Below are 14,860 nucleotides of genomic sequence, written 5' to 3' on the forward strand. Positions count from 1 at the left end.
GCAATTGACACCAAACTTAAAATATGAAACTAAACTCAAATAAAAGACTCCAAACCAACAAAAATAAAATACTCCTAATCTAAGCAACAAGATAACCGTCAGTTGTCCAAACTCAAACAATCCCCGGCAACAGCGCCAAAAATTTGGTGCACGAAATTACAATTACACTTTTGCAACTCCGCACAACTAACCAGCAAGTGCATTGGGTCGTCCAAGTAATACCTTACGTGAGTAAGGGTCGATCCCACGGAGATTGTCGGCTTGAAGCAAGCTATGGTTATCTTGTAACTCTTAGTCAGGATATCAATAATTCTTAGATTTAATTGTAAAAAGTAAAAGAACATGAAATAAATACTTGTTATGCAGTAATGAAGAACAGGTTGAGGCTTTGGAGACTCTTTGTCTTCTGAATCTCTGCTTTCCTACTATCTTCTTCTTCATGCACGCAAGGCTCCTTCTATGGCAAGCTTTATGTTGGGCATCACCGTTGTCAATGGCTACTTCCCGTCCTCTCAGTGAAAATGTTCCAAATGCGCTGTCACCGCACGGCTAATCATTTGTCGGTTCTCGATCATGTCGGAATAGGATCCATTAATCCTTTTTTGTCTGTCACACTCCCAACAATCGTGAGTTTGAAGCTCGTCACAGTCATCCCTTCCCAGATCCTACTCAGAATACCACAGACAAGGTTTAGACATTCCGGATCTCAGGAATGACCGCCAATAATTCTAGCTTGTACCACGAAGGTTCCAATCTTAGATTAGAAACCCAAGAGATACACATTCAAGCTTGATTGCATGTAGAATGGAGGTGGTTGTCAGGCACACATTCATAGGTGAGAATGATGATGAGTGTCACAGATTATCACATTCATCAGGTTGAAGTGCGAATGAATATCTTAGAATAGAAGCAAGCGTGATAGAATGGAAAATAGTAGTAATTGCATTAATTCATGAAGAACAGCAGAGCTCCTCACCCCCAACAATGGGGTTTAGAGACTCATGCCATAGAAGATACAATATGAAACGTGTAGAATGTCATGAGGTACAAGATGAATCACTAAAAGTAGTTTTTATAGTAAACTGGTGACCTAGGGTTACAGAAAATGAGTAAGCTAGGGTGTTTAGTGTAAAAATCCACTTCCGGGGCCCACTTGGTGTGTGCTTGGGCTGAGCATTGAAGCTTTCATGTGTAGAGACTTTTCTTGGAGTTAAACGCCAGCTTTTGTCCCAGTTTGGGCGTTTAACTCCAGCTTTTGTGCCAATTCTGGAGTTAAATGCCAGAATTCTTGAGCTGACTTAGAACGCCTGTTTGGGCCATCAAATCTCGGACAAAGTATAAACTATTATATATTTCTGGAAAGCCCAGAATGTCTACTTTCCAACGCAGTTGAGAGCGCGCCAACTGGGCTTCTGTAGCTCCAGAAAATCCACTTTGAGTGCAGGGAGGTCAGAATCCAACAGCATCTGCACTTCTTTTTCAGCCTCTGAATCAGATTTTTGCTCAGGTCCCTCAATTTCAGCCAAAAAATACCTGAAATCACAGAAAAACACACAAACTCATAGTAAAGTCCATAAAAGTGAATTTTAAATAAAAACTAATAAAAATATAATAAAAATTAATTAAAATATACTAAAAATATACTAAAAACAATGCCAAAAAGCGTATAAATTATCCGCTCATCATCCCTCTAGCACAAAGTCCACCCACGCGTACGCGTCACCCCATGCATACGCGTCGCCTCTCTAATTTGTTCGTCACGCGTATGCGTGACCCGCGCATATGCGTCGCGCTCATTTTATGTCACCACGCTTACGCATCACTTATTCGTACGCGCGGATTGCCCTGTTTCACCACCCTTTTTTTTCATCTCTTCTTTCCATTTATTCTCTTCTTCCCTTATCTTACCCATCATCCAACACTATCATATACCATCAACCATTAATTAGTTTAGTTAGTTAGCTAATTAGTTAGTTTTATTTTTGTTTAAATTTTTTTTTTTCATGATAAGTGTTGAATTATCAATTTTGTTTACTGTTCGTTGCTGCCTATTAACTTGATGCTATTATTAGCATAATTATTTTTGTTATTCATTGTTAGATTTTTTGTTGAGGTTACAATTTGCTACTTGGTTTTGAGCTCCTAATGCTTAATGTTTTGTGAATACCAAGTGTATGACATAGCCTTCAAGCTTTCTAAATCTTTTGAATTGTATGTTTTGGCCACCATGTAATTTAAAGTATTTCTTTATGATTAGACAATAGTGTATTGATGCACGAAATTGTGATCCCTGGTAATGGCTCCAAAGACTTGGTGCTCTAATCTTAATTTATAATTTGTCACAACTTCGATACAACTAACCAGCAAGTGCACTGGGTCGTCCAAGTAATAAAACCTTACGTGAGTAAGGGTCGATCCCACGGAGATTGTCGGCTTGAAGCAAGCTATGGTCACCTTGTAAATCTCAGTCAGGCGGATATCAAATGGTTATGGAGTTTTCAAATAATAATAATAAATAAACAGAAAATAAAGATAGAAATACTTATGTAATTCATTGGTGAGAATTTCAGATAAGTGTATAGAGATGCTTTCGTTCCTCTGAACCTCTGCTTTCCTGCTGTCTTCATCCAATCCTTCCTACTCCTTTCCATGGCAAGCTTTATATAGGGCATCACCGTTGTCAATGGCTACATCCCATCCTCTTTGTGAAAAAGGTCCAAATGCTCTGTCACGGCACGGCTAATCATCTGGAGGTTCTCGATCATACTGGAATAGGGTTCACCCTTCTTTTGCGTCTGTCACTACGCCCAGCACTCGCGAGTTTGAAGTTCGTCACAGCCATCCCTTCCCAGATCCTACTCGGAATACCACAGACAAGGTTTAGACTTTCCGGATCTCAGGAATGGCCATCCATGGGTTCTAACTTATACCACGAAGATTCTAATATCTCGGACTCGGTCCTCTGTATTAGATATCTAAGAGATACTCATTCTAGCTTGTTTGCATGTAGAACAGAAGTGTTTGTCAGGCACGCGTTCATAAGTGAGAATGATGATGAGCGTCACATAATCATCACATTCATCATGTTCTTGGGTGCGAATGGATATCTTAGAAGCGAAATAAGTTGAATTGAATATAAAACAGTAGTACTTTGCATTAAATCATGAGGAACAGCAGAGCTCCACACCTTAATCTATGGAGTGCAGAAACTCTACCGTTGAAAAATACATAAGTAAAAGGTTCAGGCATGGCCGAATGGCCAGCCCCCAAACGTGATCAATATGATCCAAAGATGGTTCAAAAGATCATAAGATATCCTAATACAATAGTAAAAAGTCCTATTTATACTAAACTAGCTACTAGGGTTTACAGAAGTAAGTAATTGATGCATAAATCCACTTCCGGGGCCCACTTAGTGTGTGCTTGGGCTGAGCTTGAAGTTTACACGTGGAGAGGTCATTCTTGGAGTTGAACGCCAGTTTGTAACGTGTTTTTGGCGTTCAACTCTGGTTCGTGACGTGTTTCTGGCGTTTAACTCCAGACTGCAGCGTAGAACTGGCGTTCAACGCCCTTTTGCGTCATCTAAACTTGGGAAAAGTATGGACTATTATATATTTCTGGAAAGCCCTGGATGTCTACTTTCCAACGCCATTGAGAGCGCGCCATTTGGAGTTCTGTAGCTCCAGAAAATCCACTTTGAGTGCAGAGAGGTCAGAATCCAACAGCATCAGCAGTCCTTCTTCAACCTCTGAATCTGATTTTTGCTCAAGTCCCTCAATTTCAGCCAGAAAATACCTGAAATCACAGAAAAATACACAAACTCATAGTAAAGTCCAGAAATGTGAATTTAACATAAAAACTAATAAAAACATCCCTAAAAGTAACTAGATCCTACTAAAAACATACTAAAAACAATGCCAAAAAGCGTATAAATTATCCGCTCATCACAACACCAAACTTAAATTGTTGCTTGTCCCCAAGCAACTGAAAATCAAATGGGATAAAAAGAAGAGAATATACTATAAATTCCAAACTATCAATGAAACATAGCTCCAATCAGATGAGCGGGACTTGTAGCTTTTTGCCTCTTGAATAGTTTTGGCATCTCACTTTATCCATTGAAGTTCAGATTGATTGGCGTCTATAGGAACTCAGAGTTCAGATAGTGTTATTGATTCTCCTAGTTCAGTATGTTGATTCTTGAACACAGCTACTTTATGAGTCTTGGCCGTGGCCCTAAGCACTTTGTTTTCCAGTATTACCACCGGATACATAAATGCCACAGACACATAATTGGGTGAACCTTTTCAGATTGTGACTCAGCTTTGCTAAAGTCCCCAATTAGAGGTGTCCAGGGTTCTTAAGCACACTCTTCTTTTGCTTTAGACCTTGACTTTAATCGCTCAGTCTCAAGTTTTCACTTGACACCTTCACGCCACAAGCACATGGTTAGGGACAGCTTGGTTTAGCCACTTAGGCCAGGATTTTTTTCCTTTAGGCCCTCCTATCCACTGATGCTCAAAGCCTTGGGATCCTTTTTATTTACCCTTGCCTTTTGGTTTTAAGGGTTACTGGCTTTTTGCTCTTGCCTTTTGGTTTTAAGAGCTTTTGGCTTTTTCTGCTTGCTTGTTCTTCTTTTTTTTTTCGCTATTTTTTTTCTTTTTTTTTTTCTGCAAGCTTTTGTATTCACTGCTTTTTCTTGCTTCAAGAATCATTTTTATGATTTTTCAGATTATCAAATAACATGTCTCCTTGTCATCATTCTTTCAAGAGCCAACATATTTAACATTCTTAAACAACAACTTCAAAAGACATATGCACTGTTCAAGCATTCATTCAGAAAACAAAAAGTATTGTCACCACATCAAAATAATTAGACTAGTTTCAAGGATGAATTTGAAACCATGTACTTCTTGTTCTTTTATTTTTTCTTTTAAAACATTTTTCATTTAAGAGAGGTGATGGATTCATATTCACTTCTTTAAGGCATAGACACTTAGACACTAATGATCATGTAATAAAGACACAAACATAGATAAAAATTTAACATAAGAAAACAAAAAACAGAGAATGTAAGAACAAGGAATGAGTCCACCTTAGTGATGGTGGCGTTTCCTTCTTGAGGAACCAATGATGTCCTTGAGCTCTTCTATGTCTCTTCCTTGTCTTTGTTGCTCCTCCCTCATTGCTCTTTGATCTTCTCTAATTTCATGGAGGATGATGGAGTGCCCTTGATGTTCCACCCTTAGTTGCTCCCAATAATTGTGTGGAGGAAAATGTATCCCCTGAGGTATCTCAGGGATCTCTTGATTTGCATTTAAATGTTCTACCACTGAGCTATAGACCCTTGATGGAAGCTTTTGTCTTCCCTTTCCTCTTTCTATAGGTTTCTCAGGCCTTAGGTGCTATCAATGGTTATGGAAAAATAAAAAAGAACTATGCTTTTACCACACCAAACTTAGAATGTTGCTCGCCCTCGAGCAAAAGAAGAAAGAATAGTAGAAGAAGAAGAAGATATGGAGGAGATGGAGGGATGTGTGTATTCGGCTATATGGGTGGACTTGGGTGGTAAAGAGATTTTGAATTTTGAAGGTAGGTGGGGTGTATGGATGTGAGTGGTGAATGGAAAACAGAGAAGAGAGATTATGGTGATTGGTGAAGGGTTTGGGAAAGAGAAAATGAACATTAAGAAGAGGGAAGAATATGAGTGGAAGTAGGTGGGGATCCTGTGGGGTCCACAGATCCTGAGGTGATCATGTGGGGTCCACAGATCCTGAGGTGTCAAGGATTTACATCCCTGCACTAATTAGGCATGTAAAATGCCTTTGCATGCATTTCTGGCGTTTAAACGCCGAAGTGATGCTTGTTCTGGGCGTTCAACGCCCATGTGCAGCATATTTCTGGCGTTGAACGCCAGCTCCATACTTGTTTCTGGCGTTCAGCGCCAGCTCCATGCTCTGTTCTGGCGTTGAACGCCAGCCAGATGCTCCTTACTGGCGTTTAAATGCCAGTAAGTTCTTCCTCCAGGGTGTGATTTTTCTTCTGCTGTTTTTGATTTTTCTATTTATTTTGTGACTCCACATGATCATGAACCTAATAAAACATGAAAGAACAATAAAAATAAAAATAAAATTAGATAAATAAAAATTGGGTTACCTTCCAACAAGCGCTTCTTTAATGTCAATAGCTTCACAGTGGGCTCTCATGGCTCCACACAGGTGATCAGGTCAATTTTATAGACTTCCAACACCAAACTTAGAGTTTGATTGTGGGGGCTCTGTATGACTCTGTTTTGAGAGAAGCTTATTGTGCCTCTTTTCCATGTTTACAGAAGAATGTCCTTGAATTTTAAACACAAGGGAGTCCTCATTCAACTGAAGGACTAGTTCACCTCTGTCAACATCAATCACAGCTCTTGCTGTGGCTAGGAAGGGTCTTTCAAGGATGATGGATTCATCCTTATCCTTCCCAGTATCTAGGATTATGAAATCAGCAGGGATATAAAGGCCTTCAACCTTTACTAACACGTCCTCTACCTGTCCATAAGTCTCTTTTCTTGAATTGTCTGCCATCTCTAATGAGATTCTAGCAGCTTACACCTCAAAGATTCCCAGTTTCTCCATTACAGAGAGTGGCATGAGGTTTATTCCTGACCCAAGGTCACATAAAGCCTTCTCAAAGGTCATGGTGCCTATGGTATAAGGTGTTAGGAACTTTCCAGGATCCTATTTCTTCTGAGGCAATCTCAGTTGATCCAATGCATTTAGTTCAATGATGAACAGGGGAGGTTCATTTTTCCAAGTCTCATTACCAAATAAATTGGCATTCAGCTTCATGATTGCACCAAGAAACTTGGCAACTTGCTCTTTAGTAACATCCTCATTCTCTTCTGAAGAGGAATACTCATCAGAGCTCATGAAGGGCGTAAGGAGGTTTAATGGAATCTCTATGGTCTCTAGATGAGCCTCAGAGTCCTTTGGTTCCTCAAAGGGAAACTCCTTATTGATCGCTGGACGTCCCAGGAGGTCTTCCTCACTGGGATTCACGTCCTTCTCCCCTCTTGTGGGTTCGGCCATGATGGTCAATTCAATGGCCTTGCACTCTCCTTTTGGATTTTCTTCTGTATTGCTTGGGAGAGTACTAGGAGGGATTTTAGTGATCCTTTTACTCAGCTGGCCCACTTGTGCCTCCAAATTTCTAATGGAGGACCTTGTTTCATTCATGAAACTCAGAGTGGCCTTAGATAAATCAGAGACTAAATTTGCTAAATTAGAGGTATTTTATTCCGAGTTCTCTATCTGTTGCTGAGTGGATGATGGAAAAGGCTTGCTATTGTTAAACCTGTTTCTTCCACCATTATTAAAGCCTTTTTGAGGCTTTTGATCCTTCCATGAGAGATTTGGGTGATTTTTCCATGAGGGATTATAGGTGTTTCCATATGGTTCACCCATATAATTCACCTCTGCTATTGCAGGGTTCTCAGGATCATAAGCTTCTTCTTCAGAAGATGCCTCTTGAGTGCTGTTGGATGCAGCTTGCATTCCATTCAGACTCTGAGAAATCATATTGACTTGCTGAGTCAATATTTTATTCTGAGCCAATATGGCATTCAGAGTATCAATTTCAAGAACTCCCTTCTTCTGAGGCGTCCCATTACTCACAGGATTCCTCTCAGAAGTGTACATGAACTGATTATTAGCAACCATGTCAATGAGTTCTTGAGCTTCTGCAGGCGTTTTCTTTAGGTGAATGGATCCACCTACAGAAGTATCCAATGACATCTTAGCTAATTCAGACAGACCATCATAGAATATATCCAGGATGGTCCATTCTGAAAGCATGTCAGAAGGACACTTTTTGGTCAGTTTCTTGTATCTCTCCCAAGCTTCATAGAGGGATTCACCTTCTTTTTGTCTGAAGGTTTGAACATCCACTCTAAGCTTACTCAGCTTTTGAGGAGGAAAGAACTTGGCTAAGAAAGCCTTGACCAGCTTATCCCAAGAGTTCAGGCTATCCTTGGGTTGAGAGTCCAACCACACTCTAGCTCTGTCTCTTACAGCAAATGGGAAAAGCATGAGCCTGTAGACTTCAGAATCTACTCCATTAGTCTTAACAGTATCACATATCTGCAAGAATTCAGTTAAGAACTGAAAAGGATCTTCAGGTGGAAGTCCATGAAACTTGCAGTTCTGCTGCATCAGAGAAACTAATTGAGGTTTCAGCTCAAAGTTGTTTGCTCCAATGGCAGGGATGGAGATGCTTCTTCCATGTAAATTGGAATTAGTGCAGTAAATTCACCAAGCATCCTCCTTGCATTAGTATTATTTTCGGCTGCCATCTCCTCTTCCTGTTCGAAAATTCCTGTAAGGTTGTCTCTGGATTGTTGTATTTTAACTTCTCTTAGTTTCTTTTTCAGAGTCCTTTCAGGTTCAGGATCTGCTTCAACAAGAATGTTCTTGTCCTTGCTCCTGCTCATATGACAAAGAAGGGAATAACAAAGAAAATATGGAATTCTCTATGTCACAGTATAGAGATTCCTTTGTGTGAGTAGAAGAAGAAAAGAATGTAATGTAAGGAAAGAGAAGGGAGGAGAATCCAAACACAAGGGTGAGGAGAGCAGAGATATGAGATGAAGAGAAGTGTTAGTAAATAAATAAATAAATAGAAGAAGATGAGAGAGAGAAGTTTTCGAAAATAATTTTTGAAAAAGAGTTAATGATTTTCGAAAATTAAGATAAAATTAAAATTAAAATTAAAAATTGAAAGAATTTTTGAAAAAGAGGGAGGTATTTTCGAAAATTAGAGAGGGATAGTTAGTTAGGTAGTTTTGAAAAAGATAAGAAACAAATAAAAAGTCAATTAGTTAGTTGAAAAAGATTTGAAATTCAATTTTGAAAAGATAAGAAGATAAGAAGTTAGAAAAGATATTTGAAAAAGATATGATATGAAGAGGTATGATTAAAAAGATATGATTTTGAAAAAGATAAGATAAAAAGATATTTTTGAAAAGATATGATTGAAATTAGTTTTGAAAAAGATTTTATTTTTAAAATCACAATTAATGACTTGATTCACAAGAAATCACAAGATATGATTTTAGAACTTAAAGTTTGAATCTTTCTTAACAGGTAAGTAACAAACTTGAAATTTTTGAATCAAAACATTAATTGTTGATGATATTTTTGAAAATTATGAAATAAAATTAAGAAAAATATTTTTGAAAAATATTTTTAAAATTTTCAAAAATAAATAAGAAAAATGAAAAAGATTTGATTTTTGAAAAAGATTTTGAAAAAGATAAGATTTTTAAATTGAAAATTTGATTTGACTCATAATAAACAATTGAATTTTTAAAATTTTTGAAAAAGTCAATCCAAATTTTCGAAATTTATGAGAGAAAAAAAAGGAAATATATTTTTTGATTTTTGAATTTTTAATGATGAGAGAGAAAAACATGAAAAATGATGCAATGCATGAAAATTTTGGATCTAAACATGTGATGCATGCAAGAACATTATGAATGTCAAGATGAACACCAAGAACACTATGAATGTCAAGATAGACATCAAGAACTTATTTTTGAAAAATTTTCAAGAAAAGAAAACATGCAAGACACCAAACTTAGAAATCTTTAATGCTTGGACTCTAACAAACGAAAAATGCATATGAAAAACAAGAAAAGACACAAAACAAGAAAATATGAAGATCAAACAAGAAGACTGGCCAAGAACAACTTGAAGATCATGAAGAACACTATGAATGCATGAATTTTCGAAGAATGCATAAATTTTTTAGAGAAAAAATGCAACTGACACCAAACTTAAAAATTGACTCAAGACTCAAACAAGAAACACAAAATATTTTTTATTTTTATGATTTTATAAATTTTTTTTTGTATTTTTCGAAAATTATTTGAAAAAGAAAATAAGGATTTCAAAAATTTTAACATGAATTCCAGGAATCTTGTGCTATTTAGTCTAAAGCTCCAATCTAAGGGTTAGACATGGCTTAATAGCCAGCCAAGCTTTAGAAGATACCAATCAGTCATACAACAACAAATTTTATTAGCAACAACTAGCTTGCTCTTGTAATGATGACTTGGAAGCCTCAGTCCAAATGAATTTAGACGTGGCTCTACAGCCAGCCAGGCTTCTACATGCTTCATGAAACTCTAGAATTCATTCTTAAAAATTCCAAAATAATTTTCGAAAACAAAAGGAAAATATTTTTTGAAAGATTTTTGAAAACGATTTTTTTTTTTTTTGAAAAGAAAACGAAAAGAAAGTTACCTAATCTGAGCAACAAGATGAACCATCAGTTGTCCAAACTCGAACAATCCCCAGCAACGGTGCCAAAAACTTGGTGCACGAAATTGTGATCCCTGGTAATGGCTCCAAAGACTTGGTGCTCTAATCTTAATTTATAATTTGTCACAACTTCGATACAACTAACCAGCAAGTGCACTGGGTCGTCCAAGTAATAAAACCTTACGTGAATAAGGGTCGATCCCACGGAGATTGTCGGCTTGAAGTAAGCTATGGTCACCTTGTAAATCTCAGTCAGGCAGATATCAAATGGTTATGGAGTTTTCGAATAATAATAATAAATAAACAGAAAATAAAGATAGAAATACGTATGTAATTCATTGGTGAGAATTTCAGATAAGTGTATAGAGATGCTTTCGTTCCTCTGAACCTCTGCTTTACTGCTGTCTTCATCCAATCCTTCCTACTCCTTTCCATGGCAAGCTTTATATAGGGCATCACCGTTGTCAATGGCTACATCCCATCCTCTTTGTGAAAAAGGTCCAAATGCTCTGTCACGGCACGGCTAATCATCTGGAGGTTCTCGATCATACTGGAATAGGGTTCACCCTCCTTTTGCGTCTGTCACTATGCCCAGCACTCGCGAGTTTGGAGTTCGTCACAGCCATCCCTTCCTAGATCCTACTCGGAATACCACAGACAAGGTTTAGACTTTCCGGATCTCAGGAATGGCCATCCATGGGTTCTAACTTATACCACGAAGATTCTAATATCTCGGACTCGGTCCTCTGTATTAGATATCTAAGAGATACTCATTCTAGCTTGTTTGCATGTAGAACGGAAGTGTTTGTCAAGCACACGTTCATAAGTGAGAATGATGATGAGCATCACATAATCATCACATTCATCATGTTCTTGGGTGCGAATGGATATCTTAGAAGCGGAATAAGTTGAATTGAATATAAAACAGTAGTACTTTGCATTAAATCATGAGGAACAGCAGAGCTCCACACCTTAATCTATGGAGTGCAGAAACTCTACCGTTGAAAAATACATAAGTAAAAGGTTCAGGCATGGCCGAATGGCCAGCCCCCAAACGTGATCAATATGATCCAAAGATGGTTCAAAAGATCATAAGATATCCTAATACAATAGTAAAAAGTCCTATTTATACTAAACTAGCTACTAGGGTTTACAGAAGTAAGTAATTGATGCATAAATCCACTTCCGGGGCCCACTTAGTGTGTGCTTGGGCTGAGCTTGAAGTTTACACGTGGAGAGATCATTCTTGGAGTTGAACGCCAGTTTGTAACGTGTTTTTGGCGTTCAACTCTGGTTCGTGACGTGTTTCTGGCGTTTAACTCCAGACTACAGCGTAGAATTGGCATTCAATGCCCTTTTGCATCATCTAAACTTGGGCAAAGTATGGACTATTATATATTTCTGGAAAGCCCTGGATGTCTACTTTCCAACGCCGTTGAGAGCGCGCCATTTGGAATTCTTTAGCTCCAGAAAATCCACTTTGAGTGCAGGGAGGTCAGAATCCAACAGCATCAGCAGTCCTTCTTCAACCTCTGAATCTGATTTTTGCTCAAGTCCCTCAATTTCAGCCAGAAAATACCTGAAATCACAGAAAAACACACAAACTCATAGTAAAATCCAGAAATGTGAATTTAACATAAAAACTAATAAAAACATCCCTAAAATTAACTAGATCCTACTAAAAACATACTAAAAACAATGACAAAAAGCGTATAAATTATCCGCTCATCATGTATTATCAATGCAATTTTTTTAGGCGATGCTTCTTATGATTGATCTTTATTCACATCATCTATTTCATGCGTTGAGATTGTGGAATTATGGAATTGGATCAAAAGCTTACCTAGTGACATTTTTGAGCTTTTCAAGCTTTGTGGACCATGCTTGCTATGTGATTGAGTTTAATCTCTATCCCTCTTTTCTTAAGTTCTATAGCACCCATGTCTTCCACATCTATGTCACTTAGGTGTTGCAACAACTTCAATATATGTCATTGTTTGATGTGTGAGCTTTACATTTCAATTAGTTCACTAAGTTTACTTACACATCAATCAATGTCCATTCATTATCCAATTCACAATTACTTGACTTTTGCTTGAATGCTTTTATGCTTCTTCACTACTTGTTTGGTTGTCTTAACCTACAAGTTTTCTTTAAAGTATCTCAAGCACACTAAAATGAGTGAAGTGCATATTTTTTTTGTGTAATTGTGACATAGCTTTCTATGCTAATGTGTGTGTTCTAAACGGCGCCCAATTTAGAACTCACACACTTGTTTCATTAATGTCACACTAATTCAATCACTTCATTCTAGTGGTTTTTACCTCATTCTAACAATTTACGCTTCCTTGCTTTTGCATTTACTTTTCTTACTATCATGTCTTCTATTTTCATGGATGAGTCATCATAAGCAAAAAATGGAAGCGGGAGGAAGAACACGCAGCACTGGTTGATCCACCGGCTGAAGGTGGCATTCGGAGAGTCGCCATACCCCCTTGCTCATCTTTGAATGCACCGAGGATGGTGCAAACTTTTAAGTGTGGGGAGGTCGTCCGACCAATCGGCGTTTTTGGGTGACAAATTTCTATCCCAACACTTTCGCATTTCATTTTTAGGTCTTTTAGGATTTTTGTTGCATTTTCTTATTTTGCATACATATATAATAAGTTTAGTCAAAATGATGAAATTTTCAAGAAATTTATCTATAGGGCACCCCAATTGATTTGAAAATAAAACTTTTAGAACTTGCTTGAATTATATACATTGTGGATCATGTTTTGAGCTAAGAATACAAGCATGTGAGTTTTGAGCCTAATTGTGTGGTTACATCATATAACCATTTATTTTCATTCTTGTGTGTATTATTCTCTTTCTATGATTGTAATCTTTGATTTATTTGATTCTTTATATCCATTATTCTGTGTATGAATGCATTTATATGATTGAGGTCATTGTTTCAATTAGCTCACTTATCTAAATAGCCTTACCTTTTATCTTCCATTGTTAGCCAATTTTGAGCCTATGCTAAACCCCATTTGTTCTTAATTTTAGCATATTACTAGCCTTAAAGTGAAAAATAATAAATGTCCTTAATTTGGATCTTTGATTATCTTAGGCTAGTGAGAGTATTTATCATTTAATTTTGGGAGAGAGTTGGGAACATTGGGTAGAGATAAAAGTGTATTTTGTAATTTTGTTGAAAATTATGGGAATTGGGTACATACTCATGTATCAATTATGTTTAAATCATATGCATTGATGGTTTGTATATATTTAGTTTTAAAAAAATGATAAAAATAAAAAGAAAAAAAATATATAGAAAAAGAAAAAAATAGAAAAAGAAAAGCAATAAAAAGGGGACGAAATGCCCTAAAGTGAAGTTCAATAATAATCAATGCATATGAGTTGTGATAAAAAAAAATGCATGAGTATGTGATAAGTGAAGAATGGGCAGTTAGGTTTGTTTAGAATTGTATACGTTATTATATAGTTTAGGTGGGAAGCTTAGGTTAATCAAAGATTCAAATTTCAAGCTCACTTAACCATATACAATCCTACCTTGACCCTAGCCCCATTACAACCTATGGAGAAGTCCTCGTGATATTTGTATGTATGCATGGAATAATTGTTGATTGTTAGATGAAAAACAAATATTGGAAAGCATGATTAGGGGAGAATTGAGTGAATCAACCCTATACATTTAAGTGACTAGAGCGAATACACATTCGGTAATGGTTCGATTGCTCAATTACATGTTTTCACCTATGATCATCACTTTTCTTGCAAGTTTGTAAATTCCCTTTAATAAATAATAACTCAATTCAATTGTGGGTTTGACTTGGTTGCTATTGCCTTAGCCCTCATGTTCATCATGTTTTCTTGGAAATTGATTTAATTTAACTAAGTAGATGCATTCATTTAGATAGTTGCATTTAGATAGGTTGCATTTAAGTAGTTTGCATTGAATAAATGTTGATACCCTTTGTTTCTTTCTTGAGTTTAGCATGAGGACATGCTTAGTTTAAGTGTTGGGAGGTTTGATAAACCCCAATTTTGTGGTTTATCTTGTGCTTAATTTAGGAGATTTTATCAATTTTTCTCATATTTATTCAATGAAATAGCATGGTTTTGTAATTCTCCCTAAATTTGTGCTTAAGTGTGAAAACATGCTTTTTAGGCCTTAAAATAGCTAAATTTAATTCACTTTAATTCCATTCGATGTCTTGATATGTTTGTTGAGTGATTTCAGATTCATAAGGCAAGTATTGGATGAAAGAAGTAAAGAGAAAAGCATGCAAAGTGGAGAATTCATGGAAAAACAAGGATTTAGAGTGCTTAGAGCGACGTGCACGCGTGACAGATGCGCACGCGTGAAGAGGTGCATCGTCCAGGCGACGCGTACGCGTGACATGACGCGTACGCATGAGAAGAAAAAGCCAGACAACACGTACGTATGATTCATGCGTACGCGTCACAGCCAGCACGTGACCTCATTAAAGTGAAAACGCTGAGGGCGATTTCTGAGCATCCCAGGCCCAAATCCAACTCATTCC

At 37.1% G+C, this 14,860-nt stretch overlaps 1 non-coding gene across 1 annotated transcript; it reads left to right on the top strand.

Moving 5' to 3' along the window:
- The first annotated feature begins 7,835 nt into the window (after nucleotides 1-7,835).
- On the top strand, nucleotides 7,836-7,943 carry LOC112738678 (small nucleolar RNA R71). The gene has a single exon (XR_003169624.1). It is a non-coding gene; the product is annotated as a small nucleolar RNA R71 (small nucleolar RNA).
- The last annotated feature ends 6,917 nt before the right edge of the window (nucleotides 7,944-14,860 follow it).

The sequence above is a fragment of the Arachis hypogaea genome, chromosome 13 (assembly GCF_003086295.3).
Source record: "Arachis hypogaea cultivar Tifrunner chromosome 13, arahy.Tifrunner.gnm2.J5K5, whole genome shotgun sequence".
Lineage (NCBI taxonomy): Eukaryota > Viridiplantae > Streptophyta > Magnoliopsida > Fabales > Fabaceae > Arachis > Arachis hypogaea.